The 22,378-nt window shown below is 48.6% G+C and overlaps 1 protein-coding gene and 1 pseudogene across 1 annotated transcript in view; one reads left to right on the forward strand and one right to left on the reverse strand.

Moving 5' to 3' along the window:
• Btbd11 (BTB domain containing 11) overlaps positions 1-22,378 on the forward strand; it is a 226,066-nt gene that overhangs the window by 92,566 nt on the left and 111,122 nt on the right. The window lies entirely within an intron of this gene.
• On the reverse strand, positions 18,637-19,025 carry LOC122119151 (annotated as a pseudogene).

Here is a 22,378-nt window from a genome sequence, read left to right on the forward strand (position 1 = left end):
TGCTTGGCTTAATGATAAGGTTGATGGGATTGCTTTGACAAGACTGGGCTGAACTGAACAGTGGGAATGTTCAGAATGTGTAAGGAAGTTCTGTGCCCAATTAGTCCCTCGTCTCTTGACTGAGGCCTAGGAAGGCACTTGTAGGCGAGAAATCCCACTGCTACCTGGCTGTTAGGTGCTGTTGGGTGCATATCGGGGAATCACACAGGTACTGTACATCCCTATATAGTAACATGAGTAGACTTTCATTTAATGTCTAAACCACTGATTTGAGGCGTGACTGATATATAGCAAGTTATATATATATATATATATATATATAGATATATATATATATATATATATATATATGTACGTATATATGTATATGTGTGTATATGTGTGTGTGTATTGGTGCCAGTCCTAGGGCTTGAATTCAGGTACTAGGCACTGTCCCTGAGCTTTTTTGCTCAACTAGCACTCTACCACTTGAACCACACTTCCAATTTTTACATTTTGCTAGTTAATGGGAGATGAGAGTTTCATGGGCTTTCCTACTGGGGCTGGTATTGAATTGCAATCCTCACATCTCAGTGTCCTGTGTGGCTAGGATTACAGGCATGAGCCCCTGGTACCCGGGTGAGTCTCAATGAGTTTGAAGGTAAATATGCACCCATGAAATCCTCACTTTCACAACCATGCATATATCTATCTCTGGTTATCACTTCCTATTCTTTGCTCTGTCCACTTTATCATTATTGTTGGGTTTCTCGTATGTGTGTGTTTGTGTGTGTGTGTGTTTAAAACTTGCTAACAGGGTAAGCTTTTTAAATTGTGAATCTGTTAGCATTAATGCCCTGCTGTTTACCCATTAGTGGCTTCCTGTGGTGCCTAGAATAAAATCTGAATGCTTTCCCAGGACATATTTGATGGGCTGATAGTCAGCTGATCTCCACTGGAAAGGCTATGCAGTTATTAGACGTCTTCTCTGGATCATTATCTGGGAGCCCCACCGCCTCCCTTCCTCCAGAACTCCTCTTAATCCAGCAGTGAAGAATTCATACCTGACACCTATGGAGGGTCCAAAGTGAGGCCCCCCACTTCAGCACCCCATGCTGAGACTAGGGAGACCAACCCAACACGGAGGTTCTGCACTTCATCATCTGGCTACCACTTGCCCTCCAGGTACCCTATGGCCATGCTGACTGTCTCCCTCTGTTCTCCAGATACCCCATGTCTCCCTGCCTGGAAGATCTGTCTCCCAGACCTTATTCTTCCTCCCTGTGTTGGGCTGCCACCTCCTCAGAGAATTCTTCCCCACCTTGCCTGTGAATACGCAGCTCCCCTAAAACTAAAACATTGGTCTCCTGTGAGAACCAACTGCCTTACACAGCACCAGGCCCCCATGGTTCACCCACGTAAATTCTCAGGAGAAAGTCGGTGAGAGACAGGGAAAAGAGAGACAGAGTGAAGGAGTCATAAGGAGATGAAGGCTGAGCTTTAGACCTGATGTCTACAATAACCTTGGAAGTCTCACCATTGCCCTAGCATGTTTCTGGGGTCTCTTCTGCTTTATAACAGAGGAAAAGGAGGCTCCAGTGTGGAGTAAATTGCTTAGATCACACTGCTTTGGCTTCAGTCCAAAGTCAGCCAACGGCTAAATGGCTGCTATTTTCATCCGCTGTGAGATTGTGAACCCGAGGATGGAGCAGACAGTGTCCTGGCCTCTGCTCCAGTGGGAACAGCAGCTCAGGTTGCTGAGACTTTGAAGTACCTACTGGAGTGCTTGCTTAAAACTCAGATTTGTGATTTCCCTCTCAGAATTTGGATTCTCTTAAGCCTAGGGTTAAGCCCTGGCTCTTAAATGAAGTGTACTTTTTGATTAGAATTAAAGATATTCTTTTGTTGCTTATTCTCAAGGAAATCAAACATTTCGGGGGCCCAGTATAGAGGACAGAGCTGATACCCAGAAAACAGTAGCTAAACAAGTATCTGAGTGAGTGAGTGAGTGAATGTTTTATTTTTGGATTCTTTTTTTGGTGAAACAAGAATTTTCAAAGTATTCCAGATCTTGTTAGAACTTAATAGTGTTAGCATTGGCAGGGTCATAGATGGATGAATGGATGGATGGTGGATGGATGGGTAGGTAGATGGATGGGGGTTGTACGGATGGATAGAGGAATGGATAAATGGAGGGATGGTGGATGGATGACTATATAAATGGATGTATGGATGGTGATGGTAGATGGATGGGTAAATGGATGGATGAATGGTGATGGTAGATGGATGGGTAAATGGATGGATGAATGGATGGGTGGTAATGGTGGATGGATGGATGGATGGGTAAATGGATGGATGATGGATAGATGGTGGGTAGGTGGGTGGGTAGATAGGTAGTGGATAGATAGGTAGATGTGTAAGATAGATAGATAGATAGATAGATAGATAGATAGAGTACATTTTTCTTTTTTTTTTCTGCTTATGTGGTGCTGAGGAATCGAACCCAGGGCCTCATGCATGCAAGGCAAGCGCTCTACCACTGAGCCACCTTCCCAGCCCTAGATAGATAGATAGAATTTAATAGTGTCAGCTCTGATCAGTTCCCCTCTCTGGCTATGACCTAATTTGTGTCTGAAAAGTAAAGAAGACTATAGATTTCACTTTCTTCCTTTTCTGGTGAAAGCTAAGCAGTTCTTTGGTTTGTTTAACTGCCCATTTCAATGTGGACAGTTGATTTAGGGGGATATTATTTACGTGGCTGACTGTCTGACAGCTTTCTTCAGGCGAACGGAATTACACATAAAGAGATGTGTGAGGTTTTTCTTCCTTTCCTCTGGCTTCCTTTCCTTCTTTTCCTCCCATTGTAATGGCTCCTGGATAGGTGGTAAGGGACTCATGAAAAGCAAGAAGCATGTAAATTTTGTGAGATAATTGTGCTTTGTCGTGGCCTTGGAGAACTCATAAGTAAAGCACATTGAAGAGAGGTGGGGAGAAGGGAACTGTTCGCCAGCCTTCTCTTCTAGACCTGCTGTGCTCCATTCTCAGGAAACCTGACTTAGTCTGATTGGGCTACTCTAGTGAAATACTGAAAGTCAGCTGTGGTGGGCTCACCTGTAATCCTAGCTAGGTGGGAGGCACAAGCAAGAGGATTTCCATTTTGAGGCCAGCCTAAAAGGTAGGGAGACCCAAACTCAAAAACAACACATAAACAAAAAGGCTGGGGCGTGTGACTCACACACACTCTCCCCTGTGGCAGAGTACTTGCCACACAAGAAGAAGGCTCTGGTTTCAGTCTTCAGGACCTCAAAACAACAAAACAGAACAACATAACGTGGGTGGAACATAAACATTATTTCTCACAGCTTTAGGGGCAGAGAAGTCCAAGATGAAGGCACTTACAAATTTTATATCTGATAGGAGACCTTCTTTATAGGCCTTCTATTCATCCTGTGCTCAAGTAGGGGAAGGGATACGGTGTAGTGTGTGTGTGTGTGTGTGTGTGTGTGTGTGTGTGTGTGTGTGTGTGTGTGTGTGTGTGTTGGGGGGTATCTCCTCCTCTATAAGGGCACTGAGCCCATTTCCTTACAAATACTTAGACCATAGCAGTGCCATATTGTTTTTTAGATTTTTTTTAGTAGTAAGGATAAAACTGGGCAAATGATGATAAATAGATGAAGGGACCAATTTCCCCAGCAAAGGCAGGATTAAGCCATTGGGCTAACCACAAGAGAAAGGGATAGGCATTTGGGCAGAGCATGCAGCTGGATAGACAATCCAGTTCACTCCACTTAATCCATCCGTCCATTTTCCATTTGGCTCTTTCTTCAACCCTTGATAAATTTTATTTATTACTGCAGTCAGAATACATGATACACAAAGAAGAGACAAGCAACAAAAAGGCCAAAATCCATTCACCCCTAACTGCGTTCCAGACACTGATAAGGCCCATCAACTTTCCTGATGTGTGTGTGTATGTGTGTGTGTGTGTGTGTGTGTGTGTGTGTGTGTGTGTGTGTGTGTGTGTGTGTGTGTGTGTATACTGGGGCTTGAACTCAGGAATTGGGTGCTGCTATCCCTTAGCTTTTTCACTCAAGGCTGCCGCTCAAGGCTTCACTTTCAGCTTTTTGCTCATTAAGTGGAGATAAGCATTTTATGGACTTTTCTGCTCTGCCTGGCTTCAAATCATGATCCTCAGACTTCAGCCTCCCCAATAGCTGGGATTAAAAGCATGAACCACCAGAGCCTGGATCCCTTGACTCATTTAACCCTACCGCCATTCCCCAGCAGAACTTCCTGGCCAGCCCAGTGACTGGCACATTGTTGATGCTGAATAAATACGCAGTGAACTCATGCACAAATAAAAATAAGAAATTGAACAAAATACCTTCCGAGATAGCCATTATTTTTCCTGACTTAAAACCTGGAAAACTGAAATCAAGGACAAGGGAAGCGTGTTTTTTTTTACCATAGAAACCACACAATGTGAAAAGAGGCGGGCTCTGGGGTCCAAATCTATCTATTTGAGATGTAATTAACAAAATCCATGTCTGTTTATTTATGTACCCCCAAAAATGTTTGGGGAATTATTCAATAAGTCTCTAAGTTAGAAACTCAACCTTCTGGGGAAAAAGAGAAATGTTCTCACCCAGGTGAAACTGAAGAAAGGGCTCTCTGGGAGGTCTAGTAAGATGTCGTAAGAGTGGGAATGGGAGGGAGTGGAAAAGGATAAGAGGGAGCAGAGAGAAAGGGGGACAGGGTGGTATGCAGAGGAGTATCATCAAGGGCTGTAGTGCTAGATGCTGGCCCTGTTGGCCACATCTCCTGTGGGCACTGCTCTCTGCCCAGCCTGGACCTTTCTCTTCCTTCCACTAGTTCTGCTACTTCACCACTGAAGATTAGGACTCAGTCCAGGTTGTCCCAACTCTTGGACAGCATCCTCAGGTGTGAGTCTAAACTCATTGCCCTAGCCATTAGCCATGAGCATTGACTCACTTGGCGAACCAGGGTAGTGCCTAAAAACTCAGGAATGGATATAAGAAGATTGTTTCCTCTCTCCAAGCAATTTACAGTCCAGATGACTTGCTTTGCGAGTCATCAGTTGGAGTTTGGAGTTTTGTTACTTTGGTTCTTATCCCTTCTAATTTCTTTGGAACTACCCCTCTTTGCTTCCTAGTGACATTTTTAATGAGCTCATCCTTAATAGTCAGGCTCTGAACTGTTCCTACAAGCTGGGTGCCAGTGGCTCACACCTGTAATCCTAGCTACTCAGGCGGTTGAGTTCTGAAGATCGTGGTTCAGAGCCAGCCTGGGCAGGAAAGTCCATGAGACTCATCTCTAATTAACCACCAGAAAACCAGAAGTGGCGCTGTGGCGCAAATGGTAGAGCTCTTGCCTTGAGCTGAAGAGCTGAGGGACAGCGCCCAGGTCCAGAGTTCAAGCCCCACTACCTCCAAAAAAAAAAAAAACGTTCCTACAGGACTAAGCCAAATCAGTCACACAGCTGTCCTGGTGCAAGTACAGGCTGGAATTCTACGCCTTAATTCATTCCCTCCTCACAGCAACCCATAAAGCCAGAAAGTGATCCTCACCTTTTTGCAGCTGAATAAACCAAAGCTATAATGATCAGAGTGTAAGTTACACCGCTCACCATAAGTGATGGAGTCTGGTTTGGGAGATGGACCTCTAGCTGAGGTTAGTCTCATTTCTGCTTCCATCTGGGTCTCAGTCTTTTAATTCTCAAAACAGGGATTACAAAAGTGGCTGTCCCAGGGTTGCTCTGAAGGTCATTTAAAATAAATGTGCCTGGTGCCAGTGGCTCCCACAGAGTTCTAGCAACTCAGGAGACTGAGATCTGAGGATCACAGTTCAAAGCCAGCCTGGGAAAGAAAGCCTGTAAGACTCTTATCCCCAATAAACTACAAAAAAAAAAAAAACCCCACCTGGAAGTTGGGCTGTACCTCAAGTGGTTGAGGGATAGATAGCCTTGAGCAAAAAAGCTCAGGGACAACACCCAGACCCTGAGTTTGAGCTGCAAGACTGCCACAAATAATATTGATAATGATGATGATGATGAGATGATGATGATGATGATGATGATGATGTAGTAAAAGTCTTGGCCAGGCTTATCCTAGCTTAGCATCTGGCCCACCCAGCTCCTTTGCAAATATTTGGGAGACTGAAACACATCACAGGGCCCACCTGGAGATGAGTCAGAGTTGAAGCTCAAGTTCTCTTGGCACAAAATGTAATTTCCAACTTGTCTTGTTAGCTTGCAGGAGACTTTAATGAAGAGGGTCACCTGGAGCCTCTGATCTTCCTCTTAGCAATGGAGGTCTGGAGGTGGCTCCATAATTCATGTGGACAAAACCATTACATGGGTTGACCTGGACTTCTCGCATGAGCCATCTACCTGATAATTGATCAAACAGTGTGCAGATGTGCTGTAGCTATTTCAATTTCAAATATGGCAGTGCTGCTCAGAAAGCATTCGGGTTGCAGGCGCAAGGGCTTTCATTCTCCTTGTATCTGACCCCACACACACTTTCTGCTTGGGGTACAGGGTGGAGGGGGACATGGGTCCCAGGTAACCACCAACACAAGGGGCCACATAGAGTTTAAGGATGAAAGGAAGACTTCAAAATAAATCTGATGGCCTCCTTTGTTCTGTTGTTTTTGTTAGAGAGTTAGATGCCCTGAAACCACTGTGTTCTCCTCAGTGTTTAGAACATTCTTCTCCAGAAGAGAGTGATCTGGATGGCTGAGATGAACTCTGAGCTCTTAAGTGGATGGCCATCTCTAAAAGAATTAGAATTAAAAATAAAACACCCCTTAATAATTACAAGGCCCTTATTTGAAAGGTACTTCCCAATAGCTCCCTGGAGCTTTCCAGATCAAGAAACTGGGACTCCGAGAGGCAGAGCAATTTTCCCAGGGCAGCACAGCTTGTCAGCATGACAGCTAGGATCAGAGCTCCATTCAGGACTTGAGCGCAGCCTCTTGTCACTCTGTCTATATTTTGATGATTCTTTCCTTTGAGCTAAAATGGTATCCAGGAAGAAAGGAAAGTGGCTTTTAAAAAACAAGTTAATAGAAACCAGACACAAAAATAACTGAAAACTTAATGCAAAACTCCAAACCAAGCCCAAGAGTGGCCTGCAGAGAATCACCATAAACTACATCACCAGGAGCCTCTGAACTGGGCCACAGCCTGGACTGGTTTGTTGTAGGGCTTCAGGACCACTCAGAGAAGATCTTTTATGATGGCTTCACAATGGATAGAGGATAGATGAATGGATGAATGGCTGGCTGGATGGATGGATGTTGGGTAGATGAATGGATGAACCGATAATGGATGAATGGATGATGGATAGATGAATGGATGTTGGATGGATGAATGGATGGACAGATGATGGATGTTGGATGGATGGATGGATGATAGATGAATGGATGGATGGATGCTGGCTGGATAGATGGATGAATGATGGATTGGTGATGATGGATGAATAGATGATGGAGAGATAGATGTATGGATGATAGGTGGATGGACTGATGAATGGATGGATGGATGGATGGATGGGTGGATGGATGGATGGATGGATGGATGGGTGGATGGATGGATGGATGGATGAATGGATGGATGGGTGAATGGATGGATGGATGGATGGATGGATGGATGGATGGATGGGTGAATGGACAGGCTAAAGCAATATCTGGAAATGTGTGAAAAAGGCTCTTATGAAGTGCAGCCCAGCACTGAGACAGAAGGGACACATAAAAGCACCAAGAGAGGGCTGGGCTGGAGCCAGGTCACCAGGACCACTCTTGTCCTTCCACTTGGCTGTTGTGTGCTCTAGGCTGGCCCTCTGGTGTTTAATTACCCAGCAGGAGACCTGCAGGGCTGGACAGGCTAAGCCTCAGAGTCCTGTCCCTGGTGTGCCAGGTTCCGGAAGTCCAGGTGGCTGCAGAAGGGCAGCTGGGATCTCTCCTCTGCAGATGGGATTTCTCTTTACTGGCCAGGTCTGTCTCACAAGTGGTGAGCAGGCCGGATACGCTCTGATGAAGCAGAACACCCTAAATCTACTCTGCTCACATCCATGTCACGTCCACAGATGGCACCGAGGACAGGGAACAGATGGACACCCCCCAAATGTAGCAGTGTAAAGCTGCAAGGTCCCTCCACTTACCACTTCACTGAATCCTCATCCTACCCCAGGAAGGGGCTCTGTGTGGCTGGAGGAGGGGTTTGGAGCCCCTCCAAGCACCACGCAGAGATGGAACATAGTAATGGCAGCAGTTGGGTACTGTCTGCATACTTACAGCCACATGGCTGAATCTTCTAGACTTCTGCTTTCCTACTACAAAGTGGCTGCCATGGGGGTCCCCCACTGCTGAAGGAAAGCACATAGGACTTCATAGAGATGATATACCAGCACCTGGCACACAGTAGGTGCTCAGTAAATACCATTGCTCTTCTTCTCTTAATAATAAGTCCTTGCTATCTAAATGGTCAGTATGTGGTTACTGGAATTCTAAGTCAGGGGCCAGAGGAAAATGATTGGAGACTTTCTTTGGGTATTACTTGTCTCTGGTCTTCCTTATTCTGGTGATCTCTTTCCTCTCTCTTCTGCTAATAAGATAAAAGGAAGTCTAATTCTTCTCGGATTAAGATAGATACATACATATTATACATACTATATATATATATATATATATATGTATATTTTTTAAGATCCCCTGAAGTGATTCTGTAGGAACACGACATTAGAACGGGTGTCTTTCAGTGGGGAAGACAGAATCCATAGAGTGTTCCCTGCATTGTCACACCACCAACATACACACACACACACACACACACACACACACACTGCTTTGATGGCTTTTAGAGAGGTGACATTAAAGACAAACCAAGATGGCAGCATGGAGAATAATGGATTTGACAACTGGTTCACTTAGATGGCTCTCTCCACCCTCTTCCTTGCAAAACCAGAAGTGGAAACCTACCTTCTGTATCAGCTGCATGCTGGGATTCCAGCAGTGAGTCTGCTTAGGGAATATTCAGGGTCATCTGTGTGGGACACCCTGCCGCTCTGCCACCCAGCTGAGGCCTGCGTCTCCAGAGGGCTCAGGCGATGGCTGGATGGATGGATGCACTTGTGGAGTTCATAAATAACCATCTCCGCTCGGCCTGTTCTAAGTCAGGGAACACACTGCAGAAATAGATCCCATCTCACTCCAGGATGTCTTCAAGGGCAAGAAACCTTCAGACCAGAGTGGTCAGGGAAGCGGCTTCTCCCGTGTTGGGGAATTCCTGGTGAGAACGGAAGAGAAAGAGCCAGCAGTAGAGGGATGTGAGGAATGTGATCTCCAAACTTAGGGAAGGAATAAGCTTCTGTATTTGGGGAACCAGGGAGAAGCCAGGATGGCTGCATCATTAGGAGCAAGGGCCAAGAACTAGGAGGTAAGGACAGAGGATCAGCTCCTGAGGCTGGGAGATGAGATTTTATTTTTCTGTGTGTATTAACATATTAGCTGTACCAATTAATATTTAAATATGCACATCTCTAAGTGTGTGCCTATACAATGAGCAGTTTTCTACCCCTTTTCTTCACTCTCCTCTGCTCCTACTGGGAACAACCGGAAGTTGTTGGAGGGTTCCATAGATTGAATGTTGCTGTCGGCCCAAACTGACACTGTGAAATCCTAGCCCACAAGATGATGAGTGGTGTTAGGAAGGGAGGCTTTAGGGGGTGATTAAGTCGTCCGGATGGGGCCCTCAGGATTAGCATTGGGGCCTCAGGAAAGATCCCAAAGAGCTATCCATGCCCCACTACCATAGAGCAAAACTCCATCCGTGAACCAGAACACAGCCCTCTCCAGACTCCTCCACTGTCCCCCCTTGATCTGATTGCCCAGCTTCTAAAACCAAGAGACGTAAGCATCTGCTGTTCACCAGCTTCCTCGTTCAGGGGATTTTTTGTTACAGCAGCAGGAACAGACTAAGACAGAAGACTTTAAACATGGCAGTGATGTGCCAGACTTTGCATTGTAATTCCTCCGGGAAAGCAGCGGATGGGTGGCTTGGGGAAAGAATGGACATGGGTAGAGGCTGCTGGGGGTCCACAGACAGGAGGGGAAGGATGACCCGGAAGTGAGGTGCCAGGGAGGAGATGAGGAAATACACAGAACAGAGTTGAAGTCCAAGGGGACTTGGCTGCCCAAGGAGAGGAGGGGAGTGGCCAGAGAGGAGTCAGGATGAGACCCAAGGAGCTGCTGGCAGGAATCCCAGGGGGGAACCGCTTTAGGGAGAAGGCTGGATGCCATTAGTATGCTAATTTCTTGAAGACAGAGACCACTGACTTATTATATGCCCCCTTAGCACTCTACTGAGTGGCCTCAATGGGTGCTTGTTGCATGAATATACACCAGTGGGGGACAATGATCTGAAGACAGGGAGGTACCTGGTGGGTCCCCAAGTCAGAGGCTCTACTACTTGACCCACAGGGCCAAGGCCAGGGGGAACAGGGATAGCCCCTCCATGGGCATAAAGGATCAGTCAGGCAAGCACAGGTAAACTGGCAACTGCACAGGGCACATACTCACACAGCTGGCTTTGCACCCACCTAGGATGTTGACCACTCGGGGAGACCCAGGGCTTTGGAGATTAAAGGCTGCTGTGAAAGTTTCCTCAGTGGCAGCACAGGGTCCCAGATATTCCTGGAGCCCCCGGGGGGCTCAGACTGGGTGCAGGTGTTGTCACATACAATGCTTTGGCCTTGCACTCCCTTGTCTTGCGCCCTCTAGGGACAGGCCCTGGTATGGCTGGTGTCCTCCGTGCAAACCACAGGAGACCTTGCCCCATAGACTCAGAGTTCCTCTCTCCTTTTCTCCCTTCACTTCTAACATCTGTATCTCTATTCAGTAGTTTGAATTATGATAATAATAATCATAATAATTGTCATTATTAATGGCCATTCAGTATCCAGCCCCTGGTGTGGGTTGTGTTCCCAACTGAGCTCCTGATTGCCACAGTCATATTTAACCTTTGCCACTGCTAGAGGTCAGAGAGAATCTTCCATTCCATTCTTCAGAGATGAAAATGGAGGCTTAGAACAGTGGTGTCGCTTGCCCCAGGCCATTTGATGTCTGGTTGTGTCCATGGGAGAAGAAAGAAACAAGCAGCTGTTAGGGATTTCACCCTTCCTGTGTCAGGTCCCGCGAGGGGCCCCGGGGATCCGAGAGCTCAGTGGCCTAACATCACACAGCCAAATGAAGGGCAAAGCTGGGGTTTGAACCTGTGTCTCTTGAGTCTAAAGCAAGGGGGTGGTGTGACGTGTGGCCAAAATGGCGCTAGTTCTTGACTCTACTATCTTAGGCCGTTGTCCTAGCCTGAGGATCAAGGTTTGAAGCCAGCCTGGGCAGGAAAGACGGGGAGATTCTTATCTCCAATGAACCACCAGAAAACTGGAAGTGGTGCTGTGGGTGGAAGTGGTGGAGTGGTAGCCTTGAGTAGAAGAGCTGAGGGACAGCGCCCAGGCCCTGTGTTCAAGTCCCACTACCCACAAAAACAACAAACAAACAAACTGGGCCATTCTGCAAGGCCAGTTATGATAGGATAATTGGTGTGTGTCTCTGGGGGCAGTGTGTCCCAAGAGGTTTGGAGCAATGTCTTATGTCCAGGCCCCATCTCTTCCTGTCACTGTTTTGGTATGTCAGTAACAGTGAGGCAATACTGCATAACAAGTCACCCCCAGATTCACAGCGACATAAATAATATGTCTGAATGCTCGTGAGTGTGGGGACAACTGGATGGCTCTTATGTCTTATAGGTCAGCTGTAGATCAGTCAGCTTGGTTTTCTGGATTGATCACCCTTTGGTTTGGGGTCAGCTGGCTGCAGACAGATCTAAGATAACCTCAGAGCAGACAGTTCATTTTTTTCCCACCATGTGGATCCTACAGCAGACCACACCAGGTCCGGGCACCTGGCTTCGCTAGGACTTTGAGAGACAGTAGACTTGAATGAGTTTTCTTTACATCTAGCCTTCAATCCCAGCCAGGGCCTCCTGTCCCCTCCCTTCCCGCCCCCCAAGAAAAACCACAAGCAAGCTGACAGTCAGCATGGAAGGGCACTATCCGAGACTGTGGATGTTGAGGTGTGAGAAATTAAAAACAGTGCATAATTAATGCTTACTGATTCATCAACTGTGCACTTAATATATGCCAAGGCTGTCTTCAACTTGCTCTGGGTGATCACATTTGATCCCGATAATAGGCTCTGAAGTAGTTAGTAAGTTTACTAACTAAAGGAAACTAAAGCACAGAATGATTGTGCAACTTGCTCAAGGTCCCACAGCTAACAGGCGATAGAAGTAGACTTGAAGTTGAACCCTAGTGGGCTGGCCCTACAGCAATCTGTGTGTGTGTGTGTGTGTGTGTGTGTGTGTGTGTGTGTGTGTGTGTGTTGATCCTAAGGCTTGAACTCAGAGCCTGGACACTGTTCAAGGCTAGCACTCTACCACTTTGGGCCCTACAGCAGTCTGTGTGTGTGTGTGTGTGTGTGTGTGTTTTGATCCTAAGGCTTGAACTCAGAGCCTGGACACTGTTCAAGGCTAGCACTCTACCACTTTGGGCCACAACTCCACTTCCAGTTTTCTGGTGGCCCATTGGAGATAAGAGACTCACAGACTTTCCTGCCCCGGCTGGCTTTGAACCATGATCCTCAGATCTCAGCCTTCTGAGTAGCTAGGATTACAGGCATGAGCCACCAGCACTGGGCCCTTTCTGTCCCTTGATAACCACACTCAGCTCCCAGGCCTCCCAGGAGCCTGAATCATGTTTGGACACACTGCTCCTTGACAGCAGTGGTTATTTTTAATCTGAAGGTGTGGAACTCTGAGATAGGGCAGTCATGGCTCATTTAAATACAAACTGCTTCCAAGGCTAGCCCCCATTTTATTGCCTGGCAGCAGAGCTGGCCTCTAGAAAGATAGACTCCCAAGTTTTATTATCTGTCACCATGGCAATTTCGAAGACATTGGTTACATGGAAAGATTTCCTGACATCCCTTATTCATAAAGGCGCTGGTGAGTCCCAGGCAGGCTGATCTATGGCTCTTAATCAGCTAATGGATGGCATCGCTGGGCATCGGTGCTCAGTGTTGTCAGAGCAGGAAGGATCCCAGCAGCCCCAGCTCCCGACTGGAGAGGCCACCTTCTGCTTGATGCAAAGTGGCGTCTTGAAACCAGGAGCTGGTGGCTCATGTCTATAATCCTAGCTCCCCCAGGCAGGGAGGGGAGGTTGGTCTGAGATCACAGTTCAAAGCCAGCCTGGGCTCCAGAGTCCTGAAGGCCTGAACCCAGCTGCCTGCTGCTTGGCTAGCCTCATGTCCTGTCTAGTGTCTGCACCCTTGTGGCAGGACCATTCATGGGCTGCCATGAGAGGCAGTCAGTGCTTTGAGAACAAGCCCAAGGCTTTCACATCAGAAAGCAGTGAGTTCAAGTCCCTTCTGTGTCCCTGAGTAGATCTGTGACCTTGGGTAGCCTCTTTGACCTTGCTCAGCCCCAGTCTCTTCCTGCATAAAAGGAAAATAGTAGAGAATTTAATGGGATAACCTTACACAGGGTCAGGTAGGGCCTCTGTACTTTCCTCCTCCTCCTCCTCTTCCTCCTCCTCTTCTTCTTTGTTCTCCCCCTCTTCTTTTTTCCTCCTCCACCCCCTCTTTTTCTCCTCCTCCTTCGCTTCCTCCTCTTCTTTTTTCTTCCCTTCTTCCTCTTCCCCCACTTCTTCCTCCTCCTCCTTCTCCTCCTCCTCTTCTTTCTCTTCCTTCTCTCTTCCTCCTCCTCCTTCACTTGTCCTCCTCCTCTTCCTCTTCCTCCTCTTCCTCCTCTTCCTTCACTCCTCTTCCTTCACTCCTCCTCTTCCTCCTCCTTCTTGTCCTCTTTCTCCTCTTCCTTTTCCTCCTCCTCCTCCTTTCCTTTTCCTCCTCCTCTTCTTCCTCTTCCTCCTGCTCTTCCTCCTCTTCCTCCTCCTCCTTCTTGTTCTCCTCCCTCTCTTCTCTTCCTCTTCCTCCTTCTTGTCCTCCTCCTCCTTTCTCTTCCCTCTCCTCTTCCTCTTCCTTCTTGTCCTCCTCCTCCTCTTCCTCCTCCTCCTCTTTCACTGCTCCTCCTCTTCCTCCTCCTCCTTCACTCCTCCTCTTTCTCCTCCTTCTTGTCCTCTTTCTCCTCTTCCTTTTCCTCCTCCTCCTCTTCTTCCTCTTCCTCCTGCTCCTCCTCCTCTTCCTCCTGCTCTTCCTCCTCTTCCTCTCCCACCCCCTCCTCATGGCTGCAGTTGGCGTGCTCTACGGCCCCATCTCCCCGGTTGGGGTATACTAAGTGCCAGGCAGCATCATGGGCATCTCACGGGACTGGGCTGCAAAACTGTCCCTGCTCCCTGTGGGACAAGGGCTTTCTATTGTCATCTGACAGGCAGAGATAATGGGGTCGGAGTGACTTGCATGGGGTCACTCACCCAGCAAAGGCAGCGCTGGCCAGACGCCATGTGACACTCATGCCAAGGGCCACCTCTGGGCAGCTGGCCGTGGGACTGATGGCAAACGGCAGCCCAGAGGGACAGTTCAGGGGCCAGGACAGGATGTGGAGGGAGGAGCTCCGAGGGGCATAGCAGATGTCCCAGCTGGACGGTCCCGCTCACTCCCCACCCCTCCTGGGGAGGAAGCCACGAGATGCCTGAGGGCAAGGCCCTTTCCTTCATTTACCTGCTATGAGCTGCAGGCCACTGCGTGCAGGCACAGGTGCTGGTCTCCATGCTGGCCAGTGCTGATGGCTTAGCAGCCGCTGCCAGTAACCGAGAGCCTGCATCCTTCACCCCCTTCCTCCCCGGAGACCCCACCAGCGCCCAGCTCTAAATAAACAGCTAGTAGTGGCTGGAACTTCAGACGCATCTTCTATGTCCTTCCACAGCCAGACTGTGGTTCCCATTTTACAGGGGAGAAAAGCAAGGCCCAGAGACATTGAATCCAAGGTCAGAGGCTGGGCAGGGAGGGCCAAAGAATCAGAGCACAGAGTCTCCTCATGGTGCAGCTTGCCAATGGAACCATCGGCTGCCAATGGAACCATCGGTTCACAATGGATTGGTTCAACCCCGATGCTTTCTACGTACCCGCCCTGGGGGCCACACAGGAGATTCAGCTATAGACAGACACCATGCCTGCCTGCGTGCCTGCTTCTGACCATAAACACAAGGGAAAGGGAAAGTACAAAGCTTCCACAGAGAACTGAGGGATGAGGGGTCTGGGAAGTCCCCAGAAGCCCAGTGTACGGCAGGCTGTTCAGAGATAGCCCAGAGGAGGCAGCCTCGCATCTTCTGGTCCCTTCTGGATTTTTCTTTTTCAGAAAAAAAAATAATAATAATAAAAGAAAAGCTAGCTTCTTGTGTCCTGCCAGTGCCCCTGTCCTCAGTACTCTGCTTTCGCAAGGGGACAGTTTCTCCTCAGGGGTTTCTAAAACACCTGTCTTCCATTGCAAACTTAGGAAGGTTCTTCCCCCCACTTCTTCTCCTCCCCCTCCCTGCCCCCTCCGCCCCCATCCTGCTGCTGGGGGAAGAAAAGTGTGCTAGTCAGTTTTCTGTAGCTGTAACAAAATGCCTGAGATGATTAACATATAACTAGAAAAGGTTTGTTTGGACTCACAGTTTTCGAGGGCTCAGTCTATTATCAGTTGGTTTGTTGCTTCGGAACGTGTGACCAGACAGCACGCATGGTGGGGGAGGGTGTGAGAGAGAAAAGCCACTCCTATGGCTGGAAAGAGCTAGAACTAGGAAGAGACCAGGGTTCTACAACCTGCATCAAAGGAACACCCCCCAAGACCTCCCAAGAGGCTGCAGGTATTTTTTTTTACTAATATGTGTAATATATATTTTTTATTATTACTTTATTGTTATTAATAAAGGTGATGTACAGAAGGATTTACAATTATGCGAGTCAGGTCATTTTATTTTTCCTCAGGCACTGCTGGAGTTGGGAGCTCAGGTTAGGAAAGAGGCCTACTACCAAACCCAGCACTCAAGTCTTGAAGTTTTCTCAGTCTCCCAATAGCATTAGGATAAATAGCCAACCCTTGACTGCACAGACCTGTGAGGGGAAAAATGCAGAGAGAGAAAAAGGATCTTGGATTTGAGGGAGAAGGCTTGGGTTCTAGGCCCAGCTGTCTACTTCACAGCTGCGTGATCTCAGGTGAGTGGCCTGACCTCTCTGAGCCATTCTGTCATTGCCAGAGGAAGATGCCTGTTCTTGCTCTGAGTCCCTTGTGAGTCCGCTAGCTTGTCGGTCTGTCAGCAGCGCGGTGGTGTTGCTTCTGTGGCTGAGTCAGCTTCTCTCTTCTGTCTTCCACTGGAGCTTGGGGACTCTGAGACACAGCAAAGGAAGCAGGCCCTGTGAGGGCATCGGCAGAGACTGGAGTGGGGTGCTACAGTCCCAGGAACACCAAGGTTCCTGCAGAGTCCTCCCTGCCTGCCTCCTGAAGAAACCAGCTGTGCTGACCCCTGACTGGGAACTTCTGCCTCCAGGCTCCAGAGAGTACATTTCTGTTGTTTTCAGCCACTTAAGCTTTGGGAGTTGGTCACAGCAGCCCCAGGAATGAGCAGTCCACAGTCCCCACTTTGTCATTTTAACTCTGACTCCTGCCTGTGCTTCTGATACTGCCCGAGGCTTCACTGCGGTAGCCTCAAGAAGAAAGGCAGCTGTGAGGGTGGGGACGTCGGGAGGTGGAGGCTGGATGCGCTCTGGGCAACAAAACTCAGAAAGCAAAGCAGAGAATGAATAAATAGGGAGGGACATGCAAATGAGCAGATGAACAAATGGGGGGTGGGCATTCAAATGAGCTGGTGGCCAAATCAAGGAGAGGCATTCAAATGAGATGATGAATCAAAAAGGAGAGCCAGGTCACCAGGGGGCTCTGGAAGCCTGAATACCTGCATTGTGGCCTAGAGCAAAGCAGGTGTGTCCGTGGAGAGGCGGGGTGTTCCCCGGGGATGGGGATAGTGGGGAGACTCCAACCTTGAGACATAGTTAGAAATCGCTTTGATACAAGGCTGGGTGGGGCTTTCCAGACCCTGGAGAATATCCTCATTTTTTTTTTTTACACCTCATTTGCAGCAAGTTTAGCCTTGTTTGTACTGGTGCCTTAGAAAAGAGGTGACATTCTATCATTCTAACATTACTTTAGTATTCAATGCGTGAAACTATCCTGGGTCCTTCTGTCATTCCGCTTATAGATCTAGAACAGGTTCTGAGGTCAGAGGGATTTCTAAGCACAGGTTTGGGGGAAAATAAATGCTTCCCTGGAAGCCAAGGGAGGGGACCGCAAGTCCATCAGCAAGTGGCTGTGTGCTGCCTTTCTGCAGGCAGTACCGTGCTGGACTTCATGGAATAGTGGTGGTGATGATGGTAGTGATGAAAATGGTGGCAATGGTGGCGGTGATGATGGTGGTGGTAATGATGGTGGTGGTAATGGTGAAAATGATGGTGCCGATAGTGATGGTGGTTACGTTGATGCTGGTGATGGTAGTGGTGGTGGCAATGATCATGATAGTGATGGTAATGAAGGTGCTGGAGATGATGAGAGAAGATGGTTATGATAATGATGGTGATGATGGTGATGATGATCATGAGAGTGATGATGGTAATATCCATGGTGGTGGTGATGCTTGTAGTGATTATGATGACAGTGATGATGATGGTCATGATGATGATAGTCTTTATGTCACCAGATGGAGGGGAGTTTTAGTGAAGTTTTCCTTTAAAGGTAAGAACTCTTGCAGAGCACTGGCAGCTCGTGCCTATCACCCTAGCTACTCAGGAGGTTGAGATGTGAGGATTGCAGTTCAAAGCCAGCCTGGGCCAGAAAAGTCCATGAGACTCTTATCTCCAATAAACCACCAGAAAATTGGAAGTGGTGCTGTGGCTCAAGTGGTAAAGCGCTAACCTAGAGCTGAAGAGCTGAGGAACAGCGCCAAACCCAGTGTTCAAGCCCTACAACCAACAACAACTACAAAAAAAAAGTAGGAACTCTTCACGTAGGGTTCTTGACTTCAATCACAGAATAAGAATTTCTGGATAAGTCATGATGGTAAGAAAACTTGGCAGAGCTTTATTGAGTAAGTAAACAAGCAGGCAAGCAGACCAACAGACAAGCAGAAGGGCAAGGGAACACTCTAGCAGAGTGTGGGTGCTCTCATAGGGAGAGAGACAAAGACACAGAAAGACAAACACACAGAGAGACAGACTCGGAGAGAGATACATGTAGACACCAACGTAGAGAGACACACACACACACAGGTCCTTGGGCTGGTGGGGTATTTATATGGTAAAGGCAGGGAGTCTGGCTTCCAAGTTATATAAATAAAGCTAGGTGCTTTGTCTTTGCTCTAATCACACCTGGTGTTACTTTCTGAGTTTCCAGGTGACAATGCATCCGGCCATAAAGCAGATCCTTATCTTTGAAACAAGGAGGTGCCCTGCTATCTGCATTGTGGAGCAGGAGGTGGCTTCAGTCTGGGGAAGCGGCTTTCTCAGGAAGGCATACATCCTGTCAGACAACGGTTCATTCTTGGCCTTAAGGTTTTTACAGTTTATGAATCCCTTCTTGAGAAATTTGTCATCACTGCAGGTCAAGTCATTGCAAGAGCTTTAATCCTTTGGCTTTTTGCCAGCTCCAACATTGGCCCTTGCAGTGCTCTGACGTTCTTCATTCTATTTTTGCATTCCTTTTACTGTTTCCTTGAGGTCTTTTTCTTTTCATACAGGCCCTGTCTTGCCAGTCTGTGTTTGGGCTCATTTTCCTTTGCATAATCCAAGGAATCATAAATCATGCCAAAGCCAGTTGTTTTGCCACCACCAAAATGGGTTCTGAATCCACATACCTAGATGACATCAGGTGTGGTCTTATACATTTTGGCAAGTTTTTCCCGAATTTCTGTCTTAGGTACTATTGCCTTTCTAGGGTGAAGGACATCAATGGCCATCTGCTTCCTCAAAAGTAGTCAGTTGGTCATGAACTTCCTGTGTCATTCACGATGGCGACAGACCTTCAGACAGCCAGGGAGGAAAAGAGTCTGTTGTCTGTCTTTGAAGCAAAGATGGCACGTCTGTGTTTCTAAATACCACATTTCTGAGTTACCTTCACCAGGCCTCGGTGTCCTGAAGTTATCCTGCTTCATCCCCTCAAATGACTTTGTTCCCTTCATCTAAAGGGAAGTACATGAAGGAATATCTCCTGTAGGTACTGTCAGCTGACCATTTTCCCTAATCTATCCAATTTCAATGATGTTGATGATAGTGGTGATGATAGTGGTCAAGATGTTGATCATAGTGATTTTGATGATACGGTGGTGGCGGTGCCAGTGATGATGACAGTGTCCTTACCACTGTATCATTCCATTCTCACCAGCTCCCTATGAAAGTAGACTCTAGGATCATTTCCATTTTATACACAGATAACCGAAGCACAGTGGGGTTACGAACTGTAACCGGAGTCCTCCGCAGACCAAGAACTTTCTCTGGTGCTTTGCTATGGGTCCCAAGCCCCCTTCCCTTCCACCTTGGTGTCTAGAGAACCATTCTTGCCTGGAACCTCAGAGGTATTGGTCCCTGTGTGCCATCAATGACCTGTGGGACTGTGGACGGCTCTGCCCAGCTCTGAACTGCTGTCATTTCATCTGAGAACCAGGGGCAGAAGCAAATGCTCTCCCTGGCTCTGCCTGCACAGCCCTAGGAGAGAGAGAGGAAGCATGACTCTGAGAGGGGCTAATGGAGTCAGGTGTAGAAACAGCCTGGTGGGCATCCTGTCGTGTGTGTGTGTGTGTGTGTGTGTGTGTGTGTTCATGCAGTGGCTGGCAAAGGCCTCTGTGAGTGAGTTTGCGGAGACCTGAAAATGGTGAGGGAAGAAGCCATCTGGTGATCTGGGGGAATTAGGCAGGCAGAAGGATCAGCAGGTGCTAAGATGGTGGTCAGGGTAGGCTTGTTATCTGGGGGAACAGCTAACAGATGAGCAGGTGACAGAGCAGGGCTTCTCTCCCAGGGCTCCTTTATGTCCCAGGCCCACCCAGGGGGTGCTGGGAAGTGTCAGGGACCATGTGCAGCTGGCAGAGTTGGAGAAGGGCGGATGCTTCTGCCTTGAAAGAAGAAGGGGCTGAGGTGATGCTAGGCTCCATGCAGATTAACTGGTTGCCACCACACAGCAGCTGGGGAGGTTAGCACCCCGATTGCCTGAGGCACAGAGATAAAGAGACTTTCTCCAGGTTACAAGAGTGCGAGCACCACCCGCCACCCTACTAGGCAGACAGGCCCACCCTACTAGGCAGACAGGCCCAGTGTGGAAGCTCATGACATTAGGATCAGCTGCTTATATCCCTGTCCCCTCAAACCGTGGAGCCCTAGCCAGCCAAGCGTGGCACATAGGAGGACCTCACTGATAGTTTATTGGCTTTAAGTGGGCTGCTGAGAGGGCTGGGCAGGTGGCTCAGTGGTAGAGTGCTTGCCTTACATGCATGAGGCCCTGGGTTCGATTCCTCAGCACCACATAAACTGAAAAAGCCAGAAGTGGCGCTGTGGCTCAAGTGGTAGAGCACTAGCCTTGAGCTGAGGAGCTGAGGGACAGCGCCCAGGTCCAGAGTTCAAGCCCCATGACTAAATGCCATGGTGTCATTCCAAAGAGTTTGGGCATGAGGATGGAGGGGTGAGGATGGAGGGCAAGACCTCCCTCCTGCTTTCTGGTGATACCAGGGAGGGAGATCCATAGTCCAGGCCTTTGTCCTGGCGTCAAGCCCTCCGCTGGCGGCGCTGGATCACGAGGCTGCTGCTTTGCTCAGCCCTCAGGCCTCTGGCTGTGTGTACACCTGACCTCATGCACCCACTGTCAGGTCTCTTCCTACCTTCACATAGTCCCGGATCCAGCCCTCAATCTCTCCTCCCCACTCAATCACGGGATCACACACACCAGTGTCTTGCATGCTCTCTCCTATGAGATCTAGCTCTGTGCTTGCTGTTGCTCCTCAAAATGCTTCATTTCCCTTGAAGTCACTCTTCTCATGATTGCTTCCAGAAGCCCTACTGTGTGTCTAGCTTTGTTCTAAACACTGAAGCCACAGCTGAGCCAAACAGGGTGGCTTGGGGAAGCTGGGCACCACGAAGAACCAGCAGCAGCAGCGCAGTGCGCATGTGCATGGCTGCCTGAAGCACCCTCTCCCCCTCTTCCTCCAGGACGCTGCCTGCTGCGGGGTGGGGGGAGACAGGAGGCTCTGCTCATGGTGGAAGAGGGGAGCCTGACGCCAGGGTGGGCCAGGACAGGGTGAGAAGGGGCTCTGAGGAGACAGCATGGAGGGAGGAAGAAGTGGGCTTGAACTTGAGAGGTGGACGAGGCAGACAGGGAAGACCAGCTGGGGAGAAGGTGGGAGACCCAAGCGCTGGCATAGGAGGCTGCACATGTGAGCTCAGAACCCCTGCTTCAGCTGGAGGCACGTGGTGTTCCCATAGTGTGAACGTCCCCTCAGGGCCACCCACCCTGACCACAGATGGCTGTCACCTTGTAGGCACCTGCTGGGAGAGGGTTTTTTGGTGGCATTGGGAAGGGTTGATGTGTGAAAGAGAGCCCAGAGCATGAGGAACCTGCACGCCACCATGACCGCAGGTGGATGTGTGACTGGGGGGGCAGGGAGGGCGTCCTTGGACTTTTGCAGAGAGTGGCATTTGGAGTCAGTGGCAATTTTTTTTGGAAAGCAAAGAGCATGCAGAGCCTAGATTAAGCACACATTGGAAAGTGCCCTGGGATTGTTGAACAAGAAGTTGTGCAGCGAGCTGAGCACTGGTGGCTCACGCCTGTAATCCTAGCTACTCAAGAGACTGCGATCTGAGGATTGTGGTTCAAAGCAGGAAAGGCCGTGAGACTCTTAATCTCCAATGAACCACCAGAAAAATGGAAGTGGCGCTGTGGCTCAAGTGGTAGAGTGCTTGCCTTGAGCTGAGGGACAGTGCCCAGGCCCAGAGTTCAAGCCCCACAACTGTGAGAGAACCCAGGTAATCAGGATCACATATGAATCACAGAGGAAAGGGCCTTCAAAGGATGAATAGAAGTTGTCTGGCAGAGAGAAATGGTGGCATTCAAGGCAGTGGATACAGAATTTGGGAATGCAAATAGGAACAACCGGCCTGGCTTGCTCCCAGACCTTGTGACTGGTTCCTATGGCAAAACCTGGGTGTGTGTGTAAAGTCGTAAGTCTGAGAGGTAAGGTGGGGCTGGAGGTCACTCTGCCTGCCTATGAACCCAGGGGCTACCCCTGACTCAGTTCACATCCCCCATCCCACTACCCACTCTGCAACGTCAAAACCCAGAAGCCTCTGGAAGACAGAA

This window comes from Dipodomys spectabilis, unplaced genomic scaffold, assembly GCF_019054845.1.
Source record: "Dipodomys spectabilis isolate Male_0828 unplaced genomic scaffold, ASM1905484v1 ptg000163l, whole genome shotgun sequence".
NCBI classification, from domain to species: Eukaryota; Metazoa; Chordata; class Mammalia; order Rodentia; family Heteromyidae; genus Dipodomys; species Dipodomys spectabilis.